We start from the raw sequence: 19,371 nt of genomic DNA on the forward strand, positions 1-19,371 counted from the left end.
ATAGAACAATTCAAGCCTAAAAGTAAAATAAAATTAGAATAAAAAAAAGAAAAAAACAAAAGTTGAATTAGAAAAAACTATCTGTAAAAATCAAGGTAAAATGCGATTTTAAAAACTGCAGAGGATTCTGATTTCCAGAAGCAGGATGCCTGTCAGGGGCTGTTTCTACTTGGTGAGCGCTCTCTGTTTTTACAGTACAGAGCTGGCATGCTTGAACGCTTGCCGGGGAGTTAATTGTCCTGTAATGTAAACTGCATTTTGCAGCCAGGCGAAGGGTGACCGCGCTCATGAGAAATTCAAGGAGCTGATGAGTGTCCATTTCAGTCTGCGCATGGTGACATGCGGGAGGGGGGAGTCCCCGGGGAATCTCTTAAACACAGCTGAGACACAAAATATATGTGCGGCTGAATCGGAGAGATTATATTTTCAAGTGTACCTGCAATGTCATTGAGAACATAAGGAAAAGGCCATTTGGCCATCAAGACTTGTTCCTTGTTAGCACACCATTCTCTCCTACTTCACCTTGTAGGCTATTCCATGCATTTCTAACTCTCTGTAAAAAAAGTGCTTCCTACCTTATGTTCTAAACCTACTTTCACTCGGCTTACATTCATGCCCTCTTGTTCTTCTCTCGGTGCTAAACCTGAAGTCGTGTCCTGGGTTAACTTTATACGAGCTAGGATTTTAAAGACTTCAGTGGACAGTGTGGAAGGGTGGTGGGCAATTCACTGACACACATGGGAGACAGAAGGTTTATTTGCAACACTGCACTGGTGCCCAATTATTTTATATATTTTCTTTTAGCCCGCAGAGGGCGCTGTTGTCTGTGGCCTGAATACCGGCAACGGTAAACAGGACCACAGAAATACCAATACTGGTAAACCGTTAATACTGACACACTCAAAGGTGCTCTGAAATAATAAATAACAAAAGGCGAAAGAAAAGGGAAAATAAAACACAGCTATAAAACTACAAAATAAAGGTGCTGCTTATGCAGTGCCTCCACTGCCTCTAAGCCGGTCAGCTCGGGTCTCCGTCCTACGCTGCTATGCTCTATACACTGGGGTGGCCAAGGTTCCCCTTCTACTCGTACACGTTCCCTCGGATACATAACAATTTATTTTCTGTATTATTTTCTTTCCCTAGGCTGGCTGTCTTACTCAGCCGTGCTTGCCTATTTTGGTCGCTCGCTCCAACCACTGGTCTATGTTTACACTGGCGTTCTCAGCCAGGGTCTCTGGGTATTCACAGTCACGGCCACCCGAATGCATAACCAAGCGCAGTACGTATGGGCCAAGCAATCCCCCAAGGCCCGCCTCTCAGCCACTCAGAGAGAGGGAAAGCCAACACACCCTCTTCCCCACCTCTCCGTGTCATCGCCATGACCGACAGGCGGATCTTACGAGGCTGCTGTCATCTTCCTGTAGAACCACGCATGCGCCAGACAGTCAGCACAGACCTCCCCTGTTACAGACGACAATAAACTTGCCTGGACATTTTGTGCTCAGACCAGCAAAATGGAGGCAGACAAGTAACTTGTTACAGTAGATTCTTTTTTTCTTTCTTTCTTTAAATTATAAATCCATTTATAGGCTGTTGCTATTGCCTTGTTAAAGAAAACAAAACTTTCAAACATCATCTCTGTTCCTCTGAAATTTAAAGCCAGGTCCATACAGCCTCACAGGTCTGCAGGAGAGACGCTGGTATTGAGGCTGACCTACAGCACAGGAAGTTCTAAACTTTTAAATTCTAAGCCTTTTGTTCTTTATAGCGAAAGGACAATTAAAATGAACGAGAAACTGTTGGAGTAAGTTAATGAGATGAGAATAAAAGCAGAATAACACGTACCTAGCCATGTCTCCTGTATTCCGCCTTTGCTTTATCCTATTAAAACACAGATCAAATAAAAGCTAAAATCCTCAATTTAAAAATGAGCTTTTATTCCAAGTCAATCAGACATGAAAAGTTTGAAATGTCAAAGTTCATTAGATCCCCAAGTCTCGGTCTCATGGTCTGTTGCGTGTTAGCCGCACATCCTTTTTTTTTTCACCCTTTGTGCTTTTTGACAACCCACATTCACGGGTGCTTCAAAAATCTCAAGTTTTGAGACAATTGGAATACGATCCTATCATACACTTTCCAGAGGTGCCTGTGCGTCTGTAACTACTTTAAAAGTGTGTAATATGATACTGAGGATCTGCTTGCTCGCATTATTTTACTCTGTCTGTCCAGGTGGTTGTAATAGAAGGATTGTTAAAAAAACAAAACAATTCTGTCCAGTAGTATTGCGTGGTAATTAGTAGAGCAGGTGAAGTGCAGGTGCAGTAATCCAACAAGACAGACAACAAAGTACTGGTGAAATGGTTTCTGTTTTATTTGTAATCTAAATGGTCTGATGACCCAACAGTGAATAATAGGAGGACACCGATCTGACACCAAGAATCATTTGATCTCTCACACCCACCCATCCTATCTGAAACTTGTGATCTATAAATGCCCTTTTAATGCGTCTTTTGAAATGTGTTACATCGAGTCCTGTCTCCAAGGATATATGGAATTCTGCTTCCATGGCGATAAAGTACTGGAAGCTATTTCTATTTCTTTCTGCACCCCGCAGCAGTAAAACAAAGCGTCTTTCCTCTGAGCTGAGAAGAGGCTCCGCTGCCTTGGGAAGAGTAATGACAGTGAACCAGGTTTTTAACAAAGTGATATTAAAACCATATTTGTTTGTTCTTGAAAGAATGTGGCAAAATAATGCACTGTGAAAATATTAATGTGCTGGCCAAGGGGGTGTACCAACATCAGTATGTATGTGCCAGGCTAAGAGCTCCTGCTATCAATGGAGTTCCATCAGGGATGGAAATAAGACTCCTGTTGCATAGCAGTTTCACCCAGTCCAGGTTTTACTACGAGCTTGATTAGCCACAGTGTGTAGGTAACAAGCTCAGGGGTGCTATGTAATGGGACTCTTATTCCCATCCCTGGTTATAGTTTGAGTTTCTGGTTAAATTGTGCTGTAATTCTGCTTATACACACTGGTTGGAGACCTAAAACCAGGTCCTATTTTTTTTCAAACTCTTAAGGAAAAAATAGTTTTTAATATGCTTCTGTTTAACTCTTATTAAAAAAGGGAAATACCTTTCGATGTTTTTACAGAAAGGATCTTGGTCATTGATTTGTCCTTGATTTTACAATAGATACCCAACAATAGAAAAAGAAGAAACAGTTTGAAGAACTGCTCGATTCCTTGTGTACCTTTTGGGGGTTAATATCCATTTGGTTTTGTTTTTTATAAGATTGAATTACTTTATAATTTAAGTGTTCAGTAGCTTCACTTACAGGCCTGCCACAGTAAAGAGTGTGAGGAATACACTCAGCTAGGTTAGAGGCAGCCACTGAACACTTAGAAACGTAACGGAGGTACAGTGTAGCCCCTAACACTTGGAAACATAATGGAGGTACAGTGTAGCCCCCGAACACTTCCATTAGTAATAATGCCCTCGGTCGTACCCTGCAATGCACTCGTGTACCCCAGCAGTGCTTCCCCTGTTTTTGAGGCTTCCACATGACCTTGTTCCTTCACTGACCTCCTGTATAAGAGCTGTGTCACACGTCCCTGCTGTGTTGCATCCTTCATTTTCTAATTTTGCAATTTCTCACGTCACAGATACAAAGTGGTTACAGTAGGTGACCGGTTCCTTACAGCGATGGACAGACGTGTTGCATCGCCTACAATTTTAGGGTTTTTAGTATTTCATGTTAGATTTCGAACATTAAATTCATCAGTTTTTCGTTATGTGGAAAACTACAAAGCGGTACTGTATGTGATTCAATACGTTAATGTAACATTATTCAGCAGGTTTCATTCGACTTCATGAAGCAAAATTAGTTAATTCTAGAGGGTGATACAAAACTTCTGGCCACAGCTGTAGATTCAGGCCCATCATTTTGGCCGGGGAGTCAGAGTCATGGGATTCTTTCCTCCCTGAGGAATGGTGCTGCCTGGTTTTCCTTTTCTGGGATTAGGGACCAGTACACCAAAACGCAAAGGAGGGTGTGTGTTTTTATATGAGGAAGAAAAGCAGATTTCTTCAGTATCTTTCTTGGCAAAGTGCAGGGGTGAGATAGCAGGCAGGCCTGCTGGGAGAACACGTTGACATCTACAAAAGACAAGAGAAATCTCTCCTTATCACAGGAAAAACAATCCAATCAAGACCGTGTTGTTTTTTTTGTTTTTTTTTAGTTTGTTTGCCAGCAATATATTGTTTCCGAGGTTTTGGCTAGTTTGCAAGTTATTTATTTAAATCACTGTGTTGTGTACACATGGTTTTGCTGATTTGTGGCTTTTATGCATATTGTAACCGTGTTTAAATTAATGAATGCATGCTTAATAATCCATATGTATTATGGTGCATCTCACTAAATTCTCTCATATGTATTTAATAAAGAATGAACTATACTCTGTGGCAAAGTGTCAGGCAGTCAAGGCTTGTCAACAGCAGGAATAGCGAAGCCCCAGGGGCAGTAAGTGCACCTTTAGGGCTTTTTGCACAGATTTATTAACTCACAAAACACACGCCGCCAAGCACAGCTAAAGCTATCATGGTGCATTGGTGCTCTCTGTCTCTCTCTCTCAGCAGAGATGAGATTAACAGAACTAACACACTATTCACATGCACGCAGTGCCTCTACTCTGCCACAAGCCGAGTCCAGTCAGGTGCATTGCGGAGGTCTGTAGCCGCAAGCATGTAAAGAAAAATACGTAATGTGCAGAACAAATCTGTGAGCAAAACCAGGCAAGGCAGTTTAATAAAGCACCAGAATTGAGTCAACTCAGTACAGAAACAAACCGCTGTTCAGTGTTTGGTTTTCTAGTGTATGAATTTCTTTAAACCTTTACAGGAAGTCAACTAAACATTTCCACTAGAAGTCTTTCTCAATGTCTTCAATAGAAACACTAAAATAAACTAATAAATTCAATGGAAAGTCTTTCTCAGTGTCTTGAGCATTTGAAGACGTTGAAAAATTCTAGTCAAAATGTTTGTCATTGAATTTATGAAGATTCTTTTTTACATTTTGTGCTATTGAGTGTTTAATAGTTAATAAATTTAACTGTCTGGTTCTGCACTACCATAACTACTGATGTAATAAGTATGTGATTACATGTGAATGACTGTGTCATGGTGTTACTATGTAATTACATCAGGTAACACTACTGGTTTGAGGACCATTTCACATGTAATTGGACAGTAATTACCACTGAATTACCTGGTTATTACAATGTAATTGCATTACTATTCATGCCCTCAAGTCCTATCAAATGCTTTTCAGCCTTGGTAGTTAAAGGATGTATTCATGGAAAAAGAAACCCAGAAATGATTACCTGAAATTGACCTAAAAGTCCAGTATATAAATATTTTGTTTTGTGACTGTTTTTAAAACTTGAATGCTGGCAAGCTCTTGTGTGTACTATGAAATCAATATTGCTCTATTGATTAGGCACTAACTAAATGCAAGCATTAATATATAACCCTTATTCCATGTAGAACTGATTCTCAGGAGGTATTCGTTTACTTCTCCAGGAACTGACCCGATAAACCTTTAAAAATCCAGGCAAACATGTCAGTCTTGTGCCAAACAGCTTCCCGGGAGATGCCAGCGGGGCCTCCATTTTTGTTGTCTTTTCGGTTACTACGGCGATGAATAGTAGAGAGTTGCTTGTCGGCAGCAGTCCTTACTACTAGCAAGCCACTGCCGCTTTGAGATTGCATGCACGCACGCACGCACGCCACAGCCTCTGACACTAATCTGATGTTAGTTTAGCCACGTTCAACACAGCCTGGCCTTGGTCCTTAATGAGGCAGTAATTGGCGGGCTTTAGGGCTTTTGTTTCTTATTACCCGACCAATGATAGTAAATCCACTGATAACCTCACACTGACGTGAAGAGGGGGGTGGGCTGCCTTGTCATGCACAAAGCTGCATGTCTTTACTCACGAACTAGCTGTGTGATTGATAACAAGCCCCTGTCATTCCTCCTTCTCCTGTTCCCCCAGGTCCCTGGGCTGGTCGAAGCTGTGGCTTGCTTAATTGGCTTTGATGGTTTGGACGGACAGGTCACCTGAGAACAACAAAAGAAGGTACGTGTATTGCATTATAGTCCTGTTTGTCTATGTGTGTGTGTGTGTGTGTGTGTACAGCACATAGCAAGCCTGTTGCTCACCCTACTGCTGCTTGCTGTTAACCTTTTGTAACGCTCTGTTGGCTTCAGTGTTCTGGTGTTGGATTACAGCTACGGCCAAAAGTTTAGCATCACTTTTATTTAATATCTTGTAATCAAAGAAACTACAAAATGATGTCACAAAAGTCTCCCGGAAGCCATAATAGTAGTACAGTATTTTATGTTAGATTTCGAAATGTCACCTTTTTCCATTGTTGTCAGTATATGGAAAAGCTACAAAGTGGTACCGTATGTAATTCAATATGTTATTCAGCAGGTTTCATTCCACTTTATCAAGCAACATCTTTGGCCAGAACTGTACAGCCTTCAAAATGCACCTGACTCACCTTCCTCTTAAATGAATACTCCATTGTGGTATGGAAGTTGCCTTGCTTGTTTATTGTGATGCAGTTCAAAAGCAAGGTACAAAAACCTTCAAATACAACTGAACACATGCCTGCGCCTACCATTATACACAGTAATATGTATGCATTGAGACAACCTTAAAATCATTGAAGAGCAAGAAGCAAAATAAATGTGCAGACCCTTCTCGAAACAATACAACTGAAAGCAGCATGCATGTGCTATTAATGTAATATGTATGTCAGGGTCCGAATAGGACACCAGGACAAATACATCGATCAATGCCGGAGGCTCGCAAAATAAAGCCACGGAGGTCTACATGCCAAAAGTGTGTGTGTTGGGAATATAGGGCTGGCAGGGAGGGGTTTAAAATCCTCCCTGCCATAAAACATGTGAGTGTGGCTGGAGCTGTAATTTAATGATTAATGGTTAATTAGACTCCAGCCACGTGGTATTTAAGGAAGAGAAGATCCTTTATTGGGAGCTTGGTGTGTTTTTATGGGCTGTGTTATGGAGACTATTAAGTGTCTGAATAGTAGAATGTGTTTAGTATTTGTTTTGTGTAATCATTTTATTTTGGCCACTGTGCCCTTTTGCTTTGCTCCTGGATTTGTTGTTTCTTTTGTTTAGTAAACGTGTGCACCAGTGCTTTAAACTCAGAGTCTCATTCCTCCCAATTACATCTGGGTTATTTCCTGCATCTCTACCTTTTCATTATCTCAGTAAGACTCAATCCGATCAAATAATGAGGTTTTCTGTTCAGCTCCAGAAACGGTATTTAATCATGCATTTCTTTGATTAATATTTTATCTTAACATTGGGGGAAGCTTCACAGTTTACCGTACGTGTGGTTTAAAGTAAAGGATTATTAAATGATAATACTAGTTTCTGATGTTTTTGTTAGAAATACGAAGAACTCAAAGCTGCCACAATCGTGATCAATTTGATCACGCATCTAAGTGACAACAGGCATTCCAACTTCAAGTCTTTTTTGCCCACATCAACCGATTAGACTGTAAAACAACGAAGAACATCAATGTGTGTTTAACTTAGTGGGCTACATGCTCAAAGCTATGTACTGGAAATCCTCATTAGTGCAGTTTTTTGTCTGGAAGAAAGAAAAAAAAAACATAATTTTACATTTCTAAAACTAATAATAAACAGAATATTAGAATAATCACAAGCCCCTAAATTTAGAAGTCTCGGTTGTTTATTACTGGGTGTGGTAAATTTATTGGGTGTGTTTCTACTGTCTGGGGGGAGGACATGCGAATGTCAATCGGAAGTACAGTAAATGGCTTTGAGAATGTAGTACAGGGGGAGCCAGCCCTGGTCCTGGGGAGCCGCAGGGTCTTCTGGTTTTCATGCCACCCAACGTTAAAATTATTTAATTGAACCAATTGTACTGCATTACAAAGGACAGTGCAAGAGCATCGGACCCTCTTTTTGCTGGGCTGTAATGATAAGGCTTGACTTATTTAAGTTAGTACTGGGACAGGCAATGGGTTTTCATGTGCGATATTCTTTTATATTTTAAACATATGACAGCATTCTTGAATTTTGAATTGGCTGAAAAACAAAAGTATCAAGTATCCTATTAAAAAAAAAAAGAGAGAGAACTGCTCTTCTGTACTGCAGAATGTGTGTTATTTATTCACAGGAATTGGTTTCTGTTGCACAATATCTGTCGAATACATTTTCAGGCAACAGTATTTGTCCCAGAACTAATTTAAGTCTGTCCATTGAAGACATTAAGAGAATTATTTTTGGAATGTTTGTTATGGAATTGTAAAAGTTTCTTTTAGTATTTCTTAAGTTAGTAAGGTCAAAAAAACAAAAATTGCTATAATCACACTTTCTGTAATTAAACATTTTGATTATTGTATGACATTTGTTTCCATAAAACATTTTGAAGAAGTGGTTTTGAAGTTGTGAAGTTTCCAGTTTCTCAGAAGCTCTGTAATTCTGTTAATTTAAACAGTCATACTCTTGCTAACTACCCCTATACAAGTTACTACAGTAACTTTGCTCTGCAGTTTTCACATGTCTTTCCATAAATATCTGCTTTACAATGCTTACCTACACTTTTCTGTGCCTTTACTATGTGAAACCTCCCCATGCTTTCACTGTGTTTTATTCCACTTTGCTGTGCTTTTACTATGTGAAACCTCCCCATGTTTTCACTGTGCTTCATTACACTTTGCTATGCTTTTACTATGTGAATCTTTTATAAGGATACATGCAGCAGCAGGAGGTTAGTAATGTAGCTTGGAGGGGGGGAAAAAAAACAAAAAATCTAAATATTTATTTTTTATTTTTTATTTACTCATTAAAACTTACAGTAAACTCTGTCATAGATAACATTTACAGCATGCGCTTGTATGGCAGTAAACTCATTAAATATTTATTTTTAAACAGCCTGGGACACTACCCCTTTTAAACTGTGCAAACAGCGCAGCCGCAGAGATGATATCATGTCTGTTTGAGAGAACAGAAGTGACAGAAATGGGTCATTTTCCAGGCCTGTGTTGGACATGTTGATGTGTTTTTGTGTGCGGTGATTGTGCAAATGTGGGTCAGTCAGTGTTTATATAAAATTATCTCGGAGCAGTTTCCTCTGGTTCTTTAGACTTCAGGAGGGCTTGTGGGTAATTTGGTAGCCTTTCATGCCTTGCTTGCACCTCCTGGAGGCCCGGGTGAAATGGGTTTTCTGGTCTCCACTTGCCCATAGTGTACAGCTGTGGCCATGTTTTGCATCACCCTGTAGAACGAACTAATTCTACTTCGTAAAGTCGAGTGAAAGCTGCTAAATGTTATTTTAACATATTGAATTACACACCGCTTTGTAGTTTTCTACATGCATCACGAAAAACTGATACCGGTAGTGACATTTTTAAATCTAACATGAAATACTCTACTATTATTATGGCTTTTGTGATTTTTTGTTCGTAGTTTTATTTGATTACATGATCTAAATTATATTCATATATTTTTTAAATTTTGTTTTATTGTCTCAATCCTAAAATTCTAGGTGATGCAAAACTTTTGGCCATTATATGTGTATATATATATATATATATAATATATATAGAACATCTCAAGAGTTGTATATCCTTTATGTAACTGCCTAAATGAAAACCTCTGGCTGTGAGAATTTCAATTTTCAGCCAGTAATCGTTGATATGAAACAATAGGCGCTCATGCAGATCCTGCTTCGATCCATGTTCACAGGGGCTGCCCCATTTGCATGTAAGCAGAGAGTAAGCGGAAGCTGTGACGAGGACTTTAGAATTTGATCGTTTTTTCTTGCAAACCGGTTCGTCGGTATTGACCCGATTGGGGTGGGCTGCAATCGATGCGTTATCTGTCCTCCCTATTATTGCCATGCACAGTCATAGATCCCATCACCAAGGCATACAAACATGTTTTAATGAATTTGGGAACATGATCACACAGCAGATGAATTACCCCGTAGCAATGGATTTGTGCAGGTGTGTGTGTGTGTGTGCAGTCATGATGTATTGGTACGGCTAGTAAATTAAATCAAGCACTACAGTAAATATCAACCAGCATGTGAAAATCAATGCAAATTATTCATGTCACTGTTTTCTGGGTGATATTGAGGGACAGGATGGAAATGTACATCTCCTGCTTCTGTTCGCTGTTACTGCTGGCAACGGTCAGTGTCAGTGTAAAGCTGGTGAAATGAATCTGTATCCGTATCGCTGTATGTTAACAGACAGCACCAAAACATATTCATAGTTTACATACATGTATCTGCTCAGGGACAGAGAGAAGATTCCTATTACACAGCAGTGTCACCCATTCCAGGTTTTGCTACCAGTTTGATTAGCCCAAGTGTGTCTAGGTAACAAGCTCAGGCGTGTCTTATTAAACTCCAAGTAAAACCCGGAATGGATCAAACTGCTATACTAACATTAAGCAGATTCTAGCGTTTATGCCCATGATGGCACAGCCTGTGTTTTTTAGATGTGGGGGATGTGTTTGTTTGTGTTGGTTCTGGAGGTATCTGTTGGAAATGTCATATTAACCCCTTCAGGTTCACAAGGAATTGAGCGCTTGTTCAAAATACATTTGAGAGCGACTCAACTATCACGAGGAGGAAACTGACAGTTTGGACGACCAGATCCAAGCTGTCAGTAAATTGTTTTGTGCGCCCCATTACAAAGATAAGAAAGTTAGCACATTGTGGTTAACAATTGCCAGACTGTGCTACTGTAAGGCACCAAGTTCAGCTGGTACACCTGAGTGTAACCATTAACATGTCCCCCCTGCAACACTGTGCCCCCAGTGAAAGGCAATACAACAGTAAGAAATACGACATGGAATACGCTTGGTATTTTCAACACTGAGATCAGATTGCTGCAGGGAACGAGTTACACTCTGGCGTCCCAAAGTTACTTGGATGTTAGATATCGTACTAAGAGCTAAAGGTGCTGCTTTAGGGTGTGATGTATGTAAAAGAAACTGATACAAAGTGAATGGAAGCAGGAACAGAATTCGATGGTTACTCTACTCCAGCTGATCCTGTAGATGTGGATTCTATAGCAAGGCACCGACATGCCCTGGATTAGCTGACTCTGCCTTGTAGAGATTACAACAGAGACCTGCAAAGGATGTAAATAGCCAGGATAATAAATCCTCTTTATTCCCACACGGGAGGAGGGCTGAGGGCAGCATCTCACACACCTCTGCAAGAGAGACCGAGCAATGGGAAACAGAATACTGTTAGCTCTCAGTGAAACCAAGGCAATCTGGGGAGACAAGACACTGGAACACATAGTCTGCCAAGGTTAGGCAAGAGGCTGCATGTTTTTAACGTCCGTTCAGATGTTTTGTAGTTCTGATTGATTGTTTCGGTCATTTTTTTGTGTGGCACCTTCCTGGAACTCAATACCAGAAAGTAAGCATTGCTTTATTATTATTATTATTATTATTATTATTATTATTATTATTATTATTATTATTTATCTTTTTCCTAGACTTGAATGCAGTGTTGGTAAAGAATTAAAGCTGAGTTAAATATTTTGGCCACTCCTTTTATTGCTGTTCATAAACAATAGGAGTTTTGTCAGTGCTACCTTACCCTACTGTTTCTAATCGTACCACTTCCCTCAGATGATTCCTCCATTCTACAACAGAGGGAGATTTTGATTCTTTCCAGTGACCACACAATTATTTTCTTTGCCAATATGCTTTGACGAGAGTGTTACCCTTTCTTTTGTGACCTTAGCTAACAAGAGAAATCTCCTAAGATACCGTTCTGTGTTCATCCGAGAAGCTGTGGTGCGGATTTCTTCCTCCAGAGTGGAGAGAGAAGCCCGGGCTGCATGGAATAGCTGGGAGAGGTGTCTGTAGATGATACACAGGGCACACGCAGGTTTAGTTTGCAATTGCCTGACTTTGGTTGACTATTGGATACCTCAAAGGCACAATATATAATGATTGACAAGCTTAAACATAGTTCCCAGACAGCGTTCACGTCTTTCAAAATAACCACACTTTTTCCATTTAGCAGTTAAGAATAGGGCACCTGGTTGCAGAACTGCATCTGGGTTTTTTATTTTCCCTTCATCTCAGTGAGGAAAGGAGCAGAACAGAACTCTGTCTACAGTTTTTTATTTGTTTCAGTCGAGGATTAAGATGTCGAGGGGAACTGCCCAGTTTCCAAGAATGGCATCTATAATAAAAACCAGCAATAACTATTTGATATTTACCAGTACATCAAATAAAATAACTTGCAAATTAGAACAATGCCGATAAATAGTTTGCCTAAAAACTGACTTCAGTGAAATGAAACAGTAACAAGGGAGTTTATTCAACATTACTGATGTTACAGAAAGATTGTTTCTCAAGCTGTATTTGTGATTTAATACATTATATTTAGACTTTAACTACAGTAAGTTATCATAACAATATAATGTAGTTAATGAGAAAATGTAAATGTAGATGCCAGTAAAAAATTACAAAGCAACCTGTCCTCAAATGAGGACAATGACACTTTATGGTGTTGACTTAAATGTGTCTACCCATTAAGGGGAAATGTATCTAAGTGTTGTTGTACTAAACTTAACACTTACAGTGGTTTAGGCAACCTGCCCCAGCCACTCAATCGGAGGGATTGTGGGAATACACTGCTAATTATGTGTTTGTAGACCTGAAATAAAATAGTGTTTGCTCCAGGTTACAATAGCCTCTATAAGGTCCTAGTGTTAAAAAAAAAAAAAAAAAAGCCCTGTTGAAATGTTTATTTGAATGGGGTCTGAGTTGGGTCTTGCGGTGACAGTCCCTGGAGATCGCTGGGTCTCAGTTTGACAGTCCCTGGAGATTGCTGCGTCGCTGTGAATTTGAGCTGGGTCTCGCTATGTCACTATGAATTTGAGCTGGGTCTCAGTCTGACAGTCCCTGGAGATCGCTGCTTTGCTGTGAATTTGAGCTGGGTCTCGCTGTGACAGCCCCTGGAGATCGCTGCGTCACTGTGAATTTGAGCTGGGTCTTGCTGTGACAGTCCCTGGAGATCGCTGCGTCACTGTGAATTTGAACTGGGTCTTGCTGTGACAGTCCGTGGAGATCTCTTGGTCAATGTGAATTTGAGCTGGGTCTTGCTGTGACAGCCCATGGAAATTGCTGGGTCACTGTGAATTTGAGCTGGGTCTTGCTGTGACAGTCCCTGGAGATCGCTTTGGCTCGCTGAGACTGCCTGTAAATTGGTTGTGTCGTTCGTTCGTTTGTTCGTTCCCCAGTTGCTCAGGAACACTGTGGATGAATTGTGTGGTGTGGGAGTTGGGCTGAGAGGTGCTTTGGAGTCAGGGTTTGTCTCTGAATTGGTTGGATGATCTGATGCCGAAGATGAAAGGAAAGTTCATTTCTCGTGCACACTCTGCATTCCCTGTCGCCAGGCTTGTGTCACAGTTTTCAAGTTTTCAAGAGATTACCCAGTTGTTTTTTTTTTATGTTTCTTTTTTTCTGGAAGCAAGTTGAGCACAGTTTTTACTGCATTGATTTTTAGTTCACACACCCTAGTCTCTGTAAGTCGCCTTGGATAAAGGCGTCTGCTAAATAAACAAATAATAATAATAAAGATAACAGGTAGATACCAGTTAAAAATGCTCCAAAAAATTACAAAGTAGCCTGTCTTCAAATGAGGACTATAGCACTTGGAGTAAGTAGCGGGGTTCTGAAAGATATAGCGGGTCACGTCCCCAGGTGTTGCTACAACTGTAACCTACCTAAAATTAATTTTCATTAACATCCGGACAACTTTTTACACAACTTTGTAAAGTCTGTTTCAAAGCTCTTTTCAAAATGGCTGCTCTAGTGCACTGATAGTGTAAGGGTTATTGCCCACATTGTCAAACAGGTAACACAGCAATAGCGATCCATGATGTGGCACGGAACAGAAAAGCCAGAGCACTTACGTTTTTTTTTTTTTTATCGCTCTTCCTGCAGTGATTTTAGAGGACAGATCTCAAACCCCAGTGCACTAGAGCGGCCATGAAAAGAAAAATTACAGGTATGTTATTTGAATAGTTGTAGCAACACGTGGGGACGTATTGCGCTACATTTTTCGGAACCCCACTACTTAGTCTTTAGTGTGTCAATAGGCTTGTAAAGTAAAAGCCACAGTGATCGGTGACAGTTTCTCCCAGATACAGAAAACTTGCTTCTCGTTGAGCTGAAAAAACAGTAAGAAATCTCCTACCTGCAGGACTGTACCTTCCTGCCTAACTTCAGAAACCTGAGACGGGTTACAACAAACTAACTAGGAGGCTATAAGGATACCCTTATGACAGCAGTGTGTTGCTTCATTACAATGCCCCACCAAGTCATTCAGCACTGTTAGCAAATGAATCGCATTTAGGGTACCACTGAACTGGGGAGACAGATTGCTCGTTCATAGCCTATTTTTAAAGAGGAGGCAATGATCTATTTAGGGAGAATGAGCTATTTAGTGAGAAAGTAGTCTGAGTTATCCGGCAACAAACTCCCCGTCCCCAGCTGTGCTGCTTCCTAGAACAAGGAGAACATTTCTGGGGACCATTCTACTTGTGAGATTTCTTGCTCATTAATGTATTTAGCATATTTTTTAAAGACGATTATCTATTCTATTCAGAGATAACAGGGTGTTTAGTAAGTAAGGGGTCTGAGTGAGGAAACCTGGGCAATACACTCCCCACCCCTAGTCTTGTTGTAAATCATCTGTTTCTATAGTTTGTGTCGGTACTGTATATACTGATGCAGCTGCTGAGATTTATTTTGAGCTACTAAAGCCGAGGGAACACAAAGCCACTCTGTGGCTTTGAACTTGGTTTCAGGAGACTAGGTTTCAGGCCACTGCACAGCACACCAGAGGAGACTTGGGGTTTGATACAGCAAAGTTGCCTCAAACTAGGTCTCCTGAAAAAGTGGCTTCATGTTCCCAGCTTTAATCTCCTGAGATCCTTGTCAATGTCATGGTTAATAAATCACAAAACATATTTTTGGGTGTGACAGAAAAAAGTTGCCCATTGCCATTATTGTGCTGGGATCATAAATCTTGTGTGTGAGCGAATTTAGGAGCTCTGAGGAGTGAATGTTATTGAAACTTCAAAAATGGTTTGTCACACTTTAGATTTCAAATTGCATTGACTACAGAGGAAGAGAACCCAAGGCAGCGGGGAACTCTGTGTGGCTGGCAATGGTTAATTTTCAAGACACAGCTGCCAACACCCAGTTGACCGCATTAAAAGTGTAATTGATTCGCTCTGCAATGAGAAAAGGTTTGATTATTAACAAACTTGCGAAATATCCGAAGGCCTGACTGCTGCTCACAGATCAGTACAGGACTGTACACATGGAGAGAGGCTGTCTGCCACAAGGCTACGGAGCCTGTGAATCACTCCGAAGCTGAAACTCTACAGGTAAGGGAGCGTTGAACTTTGAAAGACCTGTTTGAACAGAGCAGTGCCTCGGGGGCTTGTACACAGCAGTGTGGCTCAGGTTCATGACTCCTGTGTTGTGTCCTTGTATTGAAGTTGTGTGGTCTGTAGGCTGAATCTCTGCAAGGATTTTTCTAAGATACTGATTTACCAGCTGATTGTTTCAGATACTCAGTCAACCCTTTAGCTACCTGCAGACTGTTTGTTTTTTAGTTGCATTTGATTCTTCTTTCAAAGTTCTTAACTGCAGCTGTCAATTACGCCAAATATATATATATTTTTTTAAAAGAAGTATCAAAGTACAGATTCAGTGTATTGAGGTGATATCAATTTTGACTGGTCAGGGACATGACTGCCTTTAAATAATAATAATAATAATAATAATAATAATAATAATAATAAATGTTTCCCCTGCAGTGTCGCAGTCGGTTTATTGCATGCCATGCAGAGGAATGCTATACTGATTCACCCCTGTTCAGGACCTTTGGTCACTGCCATGGTATTTGCTGTATTTTGCATTTGCATTTAGAGGTCTTAAGTAAGCTAGAACACACAGCAGGGTGTGCAGTAGTTATGAAACTACCCCTCAACTTCTATGTCTTGTGAAGAACAAGGGCAGAGCCAAGTTTTCCTAAAATAGAAGTTAAAGGTACTGTAATGTTTAAAGGAAAGCATTTATGCTTTGTACTGTGCCATGTCATTGCTTGCTCATTTAGAAAGCTCTGTTTTAAGAATATGAGAAGTTGACAAAACCAGCAATCTGTAAAGGTGCTAATTTACTTCATTAGGGCACACAGTTTATATACCCACGAACCTTGATGGACCTGCCAGTCAAGCTATTAGGTGCACTAATAAACTTGCGCTGTAGGAGTAGATGGGGAAATGGTCGTTCCTATTACGGGAAACTGGAACACAGTGAGGTTGAGTTATTGTTGTTCAGTCTTAATAGCACAATACAGTTACTGTGTAAGCGAACGGCCAGGAATGCCTGGTTGTAAATCTTGTGGTTATCAATGTTTTTTTATTGCACAGATCATTGCACTTGTGCTGTGTCATCCTGTATAATCCTTTCTGTCACATGCCCGGCTAGAGTTGGGATCAGACCTGGGATCTCCAGATAGATGATCTAGATTTGACCACATGTGCAGATATCTTGGTTCCAGGACTTTTGATGCTCCTCTGATATGGAAATACATATCACAAGTACCGCTGTGGCTAAAAGCTTTGCATGACCTAAAAATAGAAACTATATTAACACCATTTAGATCTTTTTATTTAATATCATGTTATCAAAGAATCTACAAAATGATATCGCAAGTGTCTACCGGAAGCCATAACAGTAGTACAGTATTTCATGTTAGATTTTGAAATGCCACATTTTTCTATTTTTGGCAGTTTTTTTTCGTTAAGTATATGGAAAACAACAATGCGTGGTATGTAATTCTATGTTAACGTAACATTATTCAGCTGGTTTCATTCGACTTCATGAAATTTAGTTAATTCTGTAGGGTGATGCAAAACTTTTGGCCATAGCTGTACAGTTCTATGTCAATTTTCTAAGACAGGTATTGGCTGTTTACTGTACACCCAGTCTGCCCTCTTGTTCACTAAATATCCTTGTACCCCTAACAGATGAGGTATTTTACTAAAAGAACCGTTTGCATATTGCTTTGGAAGTGTACTGTCCCTGTGAGCTAGAAAAATGGAAAATCTCTAAAAACAAAATCGGTTTCAGAGGGGACAGAAAAGACAGCTGCGCACCCCTTGTGGGTATATTTCACACCACCTCATTTCAGAAATACAGCTTTTAAAAAGTGATTGAAAGGAGAATAGTTAGTAAGCTTGGTAAATACTGTATTACTTTGAATTAACACCTCACTCAGATATCAGCTTTTTAATCGACGCCGCCCTCGAATAAACCCCGCTCTCAATAAAGAAACATAAAGGTATTTTTTTCTACCCCTGCTCAAAAAATCAATAAAGAAACGTGCAACTCTGGCTATGTACAGTGCCTTGCGAAAGTATTCGGCCCCCTTGAACTTTGCGACCTTTTGCCACATTTCAGGCTTCAAACATAAAGATATGAAACTGTAATTTTTTGTGAAGAATCAACAACAAGTGGGACACAATCATGAAGTGGAACGAAATTTATTGGATATTTCAAACTTTTTTAACAAATAAAAAACTGAAAAATTGGGTGTGCAAAATTATTCAGCCCCCTTAAGTTAATACTTTGTAGCGCCACCTTTTGCTGCGATTACAGCTGTAAGTCGCTTGGGGTATGTCTCTATCAGTTTTGCACATCGAGAGACTGAAATTTTTGCCCATTCCTCCTTGCAAAACAGCTCGAGCTCAGTGAGGTTGGATGGAGAGCATTTGTGAACAGCAGTTTTCAGTTCTTTCCACAGATTCTCGATTGGATTCAGGTCTGGACTTTGACTTGGCCATTCTAACACCTGGATATGTTTATTTGTGAACCATTCCATTGTAGATTTTGCTTTATGTTTTGGATCATTGTCTTGTTGGAAGACAAATCTCCATCCCAGTCTCAGGTCTTTTGCAGACTCCATCAGGTTTTCTTCCAGAATGGTCCTGTATTTGGCTCCATCCATCTTCCCATCAATTTTAACCATCTTCCCTGTCCCTGCTGAAGAAAAGCAGGCCCAAACCATGATGCTGCCACCACCATGTTTGACAGTGGGGATGGTGTGTTCAGGGTGATGAGCTGTGTTGCTTTTACGCCAAACATAACGTTTTGCATTGTTGCCAAAAAGTTCGATTTTGGTTTCATCTGACCAGAGCACCTTCTTCCACATGTTTGGTGTGTCTCCCAGGTGGCTTGTGGCAAACTGTAAACGACACTTTTTATGGATATCTTTAAGAAATGGCTTTCTTCTTGCCACTCTTCCATAAAGGCCAGATTTGTGCAGTATACGACTGATTGTTGTCCTATGGACAGAGTCTCCCACCTCAGCTGTAGATCTCTGCAGTTCATCCAGAGTGATCATGGGCCTCTTGGCTGCATCTCTGATCAGTCTTCTCCTTGTATGAGCTGAAAGTTTAGAGGGACGGCCAGGTCTTGGTAGATTTGCAGTGGTCTGATACTCCTTCCATTTCAATATTATCGCTTGCACAGTGCTCCTTGGGATGTTTAAAGCTTGGGAAATCTTTTTGTATCCAAATCCGGCTTTAAACTTCTCCACAACAGTATCTCGGACCTGCCTGGTGTGTTCCTTGTTCTTTATGATGCTCTCTGCGCTTTAAACGGACCTCTGAGACTATCACAGTGCAGGTGCATTTATACGGAGACTTGATTACACACAGGTGGATTCTATTTATCATCATTAGTCATTTAGGTCAACATTGGATCATTCAGAGATCCTCACTGAACTTCTGGAGAGAGTTTGCTGCACTGAAAGTAAAGGGGCTGAATAATTTTGCACGCCCAATTTTTCAGTTTTTTATTTGTTAAAAAAGTTTGAAATATCCAATAAATTTCGTTCCACTTCATGATTGTGTCCCACTTGTTGATTCTTCACAAAAAATTACAGTTTCATATCTTTATGTTTGAAGCCTGAAATGTGGCAAAAGGTCGCAAAGTTCAAGGGGGCCAAATACTTTCGCAAGGCACTGTACATGCGACGTCCCCGAACAGACTGCAGCCTCAATCATAAGAACTAAGAGTTTACAAACAAGAGGAGTCATTTGGCCCATCTTGCTCGTTTGGTTGTTAGTAGCTTATTGATCCCAGAATCTCATCAAGCAGCTTCTTGAAGGATCCCAGGGTGTCAGCTTCAACAACATTACTGGAGAGCTGGTTCCAGACCCTCACAATTCTCTGTGACACCCT

The 19,371-nt window shown here is 40.4% G+C and overlaps 1 protein-coding gene across 11 annotated transcripts in view; it reads left to right on the forward strand.

Moving 5' to 3' along the window:
- Positions 1-19,371, forward strand: part of LOC117415482 (epidermal growth factor receptor kinase substrate 8-like) — a 91,024-nt gene that overhangs the window by 14,340 nt on the left and 57,313 nt on the right. For 8 of the 11 annotated variants that reach the window (XM_059026885.1, XM_059026882.1, XM_059026874.1 and 5 more), the window contains exon 2: positions 6,056-6,139. The gene's annotated coding sequence lies outside the window, so the exon portion shown is untranslated. Of the gene's footprint in view, positions 1-6,055; positions 6,140-6,496; positions 6,595-11,369; positions 11,507-19,371 lie in introns of those variants that run through there. The other 3 variants (XM_059026876.1, XM_059026879.1, XM_059026880.1) reach the window with 3 other exon arrangements.

The sequence above is a fragment of the Acipenser ruthenus genome, chromosome 7, assembly GCF_902713425.1.
Source record: "Acipenser ruthenus chromosome 7, fAciRut3.2 maternal haplotype, whole genome shotgun sequence".
NCBI classification, from domain to species: Eukaryota; Metazoa; Chordata; class Actinopteri; order Acipenseriformes; family Acipenseridae; genus Acipenser; species Acipenser ruthenus.